This window comes from Conger conger, chromosome 5 (assembly GCF_963514075.1).
Source record: "Conger conger chromosome 5, fConCon1.1, whole genome shotgun sequence".
Lineage (NCBI taxonomy): Eukaryota > Metazoa > Chordata > Actinopteri > Anguilliformes > Congridae > Conger > Conger conger.
This window is the reverse complement of record NC_083764.1, coordinates 47,038,153-47,044,771: the sequence shown is the minus strand read 5'-3', so window position 1 is coordinate 47,044,771 and position 6,619 is coordinate 47,038,153. Positions and strand designations below refer to the sequence as shown.

The 6,619-nt window shown below is 41.6% G+C and overlaps 1 long non-coding RNA gene across 1 annotated transcript; it reads right to left on the bottom strand.

The window, feature by feature from the left end:
• Positions 1-813: 813 nt before the first annotated feature.
• On the bottom strand, positions 814-3,262 carry LOC133128073 (uncharacterized). The gene is made up of 4 exons (XR_009708717.1): positions 3,162-3,262; positions 2,871-2,981; positions 2,427-2,549; positions 814-1,025 (listed from the first exon to the last, which is right to left on the bottom strand). It is a non-coding gene; the product is annotated as an uncharacterized LOC133128073 (long non-coding RNA).
• Positions 3,263-6,619: the final 3,357 nt, after the last annotated feature.

Genomic DNA, 6,619 nt, shown 5'->3' with positions numbered 1-6,619 from the left:
GAGCTCTTTAATTTTGCAAAAGAAAACTGTTTCAGCACTACTGGATCTTCTGACATGTCTGTTTTATTTTGCACCATTAAAGTGCTCATGTTGCATTTGTGTGCTCCAGACCTTTTCCATGTAAAATATTTAATATTTATAGTTTGCAAGGATAGTATGGTGTGATTGTGTCAGAAGATGTAATCTACACAAACAACAAGCAACATCAGAAAAATATCTGCAACAGTTCACTCAGGAAAGATAAAGTTAATCAGCTTTGGGCTTGTAGTGTGTGAGGTTGAGGAGGTGCGGAGAGCCAGGTGCGACTAAGGGGTAAATCCCTTGTAAGCGGACACACAAACGTGCCCGCCACTAAGACCCCGGGGGGTAGAGGAGACAGCTCTGAACTCGGAGACAGCTCTGAACTCGGAGACAACTCCGCACAAATAAAAGGAAGAGCCCCAAATAACGGCTCTGAAAATAAAACTACCCTAAATAAACCCAAAATAAAAGTACAACCCAGTATAAAAGACTGGGCGAACAAAAATAAAGATTCAGGGGTCGCAGCTCCGAAATAACCCACAAATCAAAATACAAAATACCGGGGACAACGTCCCTCACCCACGGACTCACACGAGCCGAAAATAAAAAGAAACAAAGAACAACAGAATCAAAAGGAAGGCGGTCGCAGTGTACACACACTAGCACGCAGACCCCTTCCTTACCATTTTTTGAACACAATGCGAACCAGCACGATACCTGACTCGTTAGCTGCTGAGTCTACCATGTGCTAAATACCGGCTTTAGGTGGCAGAGCGAACAGTGACACCGAAGCGAAGACTGAGGGGAAATGAGGGCTTTAAATACCTTCAGGAGGTAGACGTCAAGTACGCACTAATGACCACCAGGTGAAAGTAATAAGCCCCCCTGGTGGCCACAACCAGTACTACCTCCAACCCTGACAGTAGTGGGCCTTTTCTGCATTCCTTGCGCATGGGGGTGGATTTTGCAGCAATGGGTAGTCTCCGAGGACCCTGAAGACAGGCCTTCAATAAGGTGAAAATATGCACAGGAGCAATATATGAAAGATACATGGGTGTCATAGATTTAAAGAAGGGTTTTCTCCAACATATCTTCAGTCTTTTTACATCTTCACACACAAAATGGACATCAGTCTGCTCTGACCAAATATAATTTATGCATTTCCAGATTGGAGAATATATTTCTGCCAGTTTTACAAAACTTCTCCCTTATGACTGTCCAAGGTTTTTGCCTGAAGTTTGAATTTAAAGATCAGCTTGTGTGAATGTTCAGTGAGCATTACAGAAATTATTACCTCATTTATTTTTTCAGTATCCTACAGCAAATATTTATGTGAATTTGCTCATTGCATAAGGACATGTTAAGCATGGATAATTAATTTGTGCTTCCAGTGCGTTAAATAGGCGGGTTGTTCACATGTTCATATGAATTTCAGTTCTATTTAAAGTAAGGCAATGCTTATTCTTAATGTGGCACCTTCAGAACAATCTTTATGCTGGACAGTAGACTGTCTTTCCGATGTATAAACTCCAGGATAACTCAACTGGCATTATACAGTTCAATTCCAGGAGTCAGAAATTAAGAAAGTCCTGCCGAATGTTCCTCCCATGAGCCAGCTGATTTCAGTATAGTTCTAACCTGCTGTTTGAATAATTGTGCAATTAGCAAATCCAAATTGGATCACAAAATACTGTGGAGTTTTACTTTCTGAACCAGTATTCCACTTAAGTACCACTGCAAAACTTGTGTAAAATAATAGCTGGGCTATTTTATGTTTTGTTAGCTAGCTTGTATTTGTTTTCGTTCAATAGGTCTGTGTTGCCATGGCAATATGTAAGTAAACAGATAAACTACCAGAGAATGATGACCTATTCTCCAGATTAGATCTAACTAAAGATTATGCTTTATGACATTTCAGTGCATAGCTACCGTTATGTCAATGCGTTCAGTGAGTGCATTCAACAAAGGAAATTTATTCTGATCAATATTTGTGTTTTACCTAATGTTACATTTTAAAACTATTGACTCTAAGATCCCGATTAAACGACATGAATCCCAGAGGTAGGCTAGCCTGTAACGATGCATAGCTCTATTTGTCCAGACTTACAATTTGTCATATAAAATTAAATGAACTAGGCTATAGTGAGCCAACATATTTTAAATCGTTTTAAAGGTAACGTTATAGTTTGTTTTTCGTTTTAAAGTTTTACCGTTGTAAATTACCTAGCTAGCTAATTCGAAGCCCATTCTCCTAAATTACACAGGGTGTGGGCCACCCATAACCTCTTTCCTATGTTTTAGTGAGTCTATCACAGCAGATCGCCAGCGTTACACAGGCTAACCCGAGCGAAATTCCAAAAAGCTACAAATGAGCAAACAATCGGGTAGAATATAAAGATGCTCACCAGTCATTCCTCTTGTCTGTATCTGTTTGTAGCTAGTTGCAGGAAAGACACAGGGATACTTCTCTGGACACGAGACTGCAAACCAGATAGGACCACGGTGAGATGTGGCGCTTAGGCCAGGACCTACAGACCGTAGGGAATTCAGGGCAGGTGAAGTAACCTCATCGGGGAACATACTCATGCAACACACACCCACACAACATTACCTAAAGCTGCAAGGGAATCTTAGTGAAATTATATTGCTCCTTTAGAGTTACAACAATTATACGGTTCAGTGGTTACAACACTGTAGGAATAACCAGAGCCTCAGCATTGGCTGTTAGTGTTAAGTGACACAATCATATCTCATTCTCCCTGAGTGTTATTTTCTGGAATTATTAAGGTCCCATTTGATATTCTGCAGTCAGTGGGTCTCACTGATTCTAAGAAAGGATTGACCCTCACCACTTTCACTCTGTTTGTGTGCCTCAGGAACGAAGACTGCTTCTCACGAGTCTGGACAAGACCGACATTGATATGCTGAATCGCAGCAATCCAGGCTTCAATGGTATGTCTCTGACACACAAGGCAGTACAGCGGATGCAGTTGCACAGTGTGAACTATTGTCATTGTAGCAGAAGTAGTTACAGTCAAAGTGATTTATTATATAGATTAAACCATCAAAGGCAGTGACAGTAGTTGCTATTGCACCTGACGTAGTTTGATATTTTGCCTTTGTCTTTCAGATCTGCTTACCTCTTCCATTGCATTGGCCGCATGCTGACAAAAATCATAATGTGGTATATGCAGATTTTGTGCACTGTAGTGAGGTTGTGGTGCTGTTATTGCCTTGCCCCTGCAGAGAGGAAGAGGAGCATTGATAAAGAGTGGAGCTATAAACAGGAAGTGACCTCATGTGCTGACAGCCCCTCCAGTGAATTCTTCAAGAGCAGCAACCAGTTCAATGGCAGCTTCAGGAGGCGGCCCCTCACCAAAGTACAGGGTGGAATAGCAGCAAATAATATAAAACTTGAAGAAAAGTGCAGTGAAACTTCAGGAGTCTAACTTCTCCTGATTGTCCTTATGTTGTTGCACAACATTCAACGGTTCAGCACGGCTGTTTTGTAATTGACACTCTTTGGCCTGTCTTGTTTCCTGCCGCGGTCAGGGGCTCACCCACGATGTTGCGCAGCTGAGGAAGGATAATCTTGTACCCGGTCTGCCATGCGCAGATGCTGCTCCTCAGCTTCTCAGAAACATAAACAGGAGAAGCATGCTGAACCCCAAGGTCAGGGGGGGAGTAGTGTTTATGGGTGTAACTATAAATAAACAAAAAACTGTGGCATACTGTGCTCACTCTGGCCATTTGTGTGGATAGGATGAGATGGCACTCCTGAATCATGGGGCAGTCAATGGAAAGTTGCCCCAAACGCAGAAGTGTTGGGAGATAGAGCTGGACGAAGCACTGGCCAACTTGCACAACATGACCGCTGAGAGGGACAGTCTGGCAGAGCAGCTCAGGGTAGAAAGTTTTAACAACAAAGACAGCTGAGATAAAACAGGACTTCCGAAAACATAGCATTATGTTTATTGAATGTTTACTATTTAATCCCACCAAAATAGAGAATATAAAACATTCAGTATCAAGATGAAAAAAATATATAGCTGGTTTTCATGAGATGCCAAACACTGAATTGGGTCAAATTCACCCCAAATATAATAGGAGGGTTTATTTCAGGGGTTTTTAATGAGCAGGATTTGTCTCCTTCAGGAGGGATTTACACTAGATTTTTTAATGTATTTTTTGTCTGTTTGGCAAACGTGTGCAGGTTTCACAGGAACAGGCTAAGAGTGAGCATATGTACCTGATGCAGAGGGTGAAGGAACTGCAGGCTACCATCCTTAAGGTGAGGTCATGCCTGTCAGCTGCACCTTACAGTTCTGTCAGGGACAGAACACAAGCATTGTCTACAAATAGATATAGCCTAAATAATGGATGTATTTAGGCTATATCACTGTGATACCAGTGTGTATGCCTGCGTGATGCTTTCAGACATGTGTATGTATGTTTGCATCATCATTTTGACACCTCTATGGCCATTCAGTGTTTTGACCTCTGACCCCTAGTGATGACTGCTGCCTCCATCCCTGTGCTTTCAGCTGGATGCGGAGCGTTGTGATTTTATTAACAGGCAGTCTGTGAATGAGGAGCAAGTTCTGGACCTGGAGAAGCAGATCCAAACCTACAGCTGCCAGTTGGGCAAGGCCGAAGAGGAGCTTAAGAGGTCTCAGATGGAATTAATAAGCTCAGTCAGGTGAGGGTCAGCAGACATACATGTCCGAATGGCTGAGGACAGGTTTGAACATTACTTTGGGGGAGGCCTTTTTGGTAAATTATTTTTTGGTTGACTTTATTATTATTATTATTATTATTATTATTATTATCCACAGGGAGCTGAAGGTAAAGTCTGGGAATGCACTCAGTGAGTCCCAATGCAAACTTGTGACCAAAGTGAGGGAGCTTCAGAGTGTCCTGGAAAGAAATGAGCAGCTGGAACAGAAAAGCGGTGAGATATTCCAATATGGCTTCTTCCCACAAGTACCAACAGCACCATCTTTACACAGTACATGGTCTTAAGGCAAGTTTCACATAGAATGTGCCCCTAACTCCAAATCTTAAAAGCCTCAACTTCACACTACACATGCTCCTATTGTAACTAGCTACAAATCTCAGCCATTTGACTCAATAATGAAAGAAAGCAGAGTTTATTCTTATTCATATGTTATATGCGGTTTCAGATACTTTGTTTGAGCAGTTGAATGATTTGAGGAACGGGCTTTACAGCCTGGAGTCATTGACATTTCAGCTCAACCAGGACAAACAGTCTCTCCAAGAAGAGCTGGAAAAAAAGGTGCCAATGTAAACCTGCTTTTCACAATGCTATCCACTATTCACTACTGTTCCAGACAATACTATGCTGGTGCATTGTTCACTGCAGTTTCACCTGATACTACAGTACTCTGATATGCATCCACGAGGTGAACAGTAATATTTGCTCATGGTCGCAGTCATTATAATAAATTCAACTTTTTTTCTGTTTACCATTGGAAGTTTGCTAATGTTAACTAACAGTCAGAAGAGGGCTACACAGTGACAAAGATGAGTACAGACAGGAAACGAAATTGAAAATCATTTGGACATATGAGTTAATTTTAATAAATATAATATGTTTTTTTTTATTTATAAAAATGCATGGATAATCTACAGTGAAAACCAGTCATTCTTGTCACATCCAATTACGTGTCAGCAGTGTTCATTACTATTTTATCTTGACCTTTTGAAGTGAAAACTCAGAAATTCTGAGTATGAGTTGGTACTGTGTTGTACAGTGGGAGCAATAATTATTTAAACCCTTGCTGATTTTGTAGGTTTGCCCACTTACAAAGAATGGGTGTAGAATTTTAATCATAGGTACATTTTAACATTGAGAGACAGAATATCACAAAATAATCCACAATAACAACATCATATAAATTTTATATCATATTTTCACATGAAATAAGTATTTGATCCATAGAACAATAGGACTTGATACTTGGTGGAGAAACCTTTGCTGGCAAGCACAGAAGTCAGACGTTTGTTGTAGTTTTTCACTAGGTTTGCACAGATCTTGGGAGGGATTTTGGTCCACTCCTCTTTGCAGATCCTCTCCAAATCCTTAAGGTTCCGAGGCTGTTGCTTGGCAACTCGAAGCTTCAGCTCCCTCCACAGATTTTTGATGGGATTTAGGTCTGGAGACTGGCTAGGCCACTCCAGGACCTTAATATGCTTCTTTTTGAGCCACTCCTTTGTTGCCTTGGCCGTATGTTTTGGGTCATTGTCATGTTGGAAGACCCATCCACGACCCATTTTCAGTGCTCTCACTGACGGAAGGAGGTTGTCGCCCAAAATTTCCTGGTACATGGCCCCATTCATCCTCCCCTCAATACAGTGAAGTCGTCCTGTCCCCTTAGCTGAGAAACACCCCCAAAGCATAAGGTTTCCACCTCCATGCTTCACAGTGGGGATGGTGTTCTTGGGGTTGTACTCAGCATTTCTCTTCCTCCAAACACGGCGAGTCGAGTTGATGCCAAATAGCTTTATTTTGGTCTCATCTGACCACATCACCTTCTCCCAAGCCTCCCCTGGATCATCCAGGTGTTCTTTGGCAAAC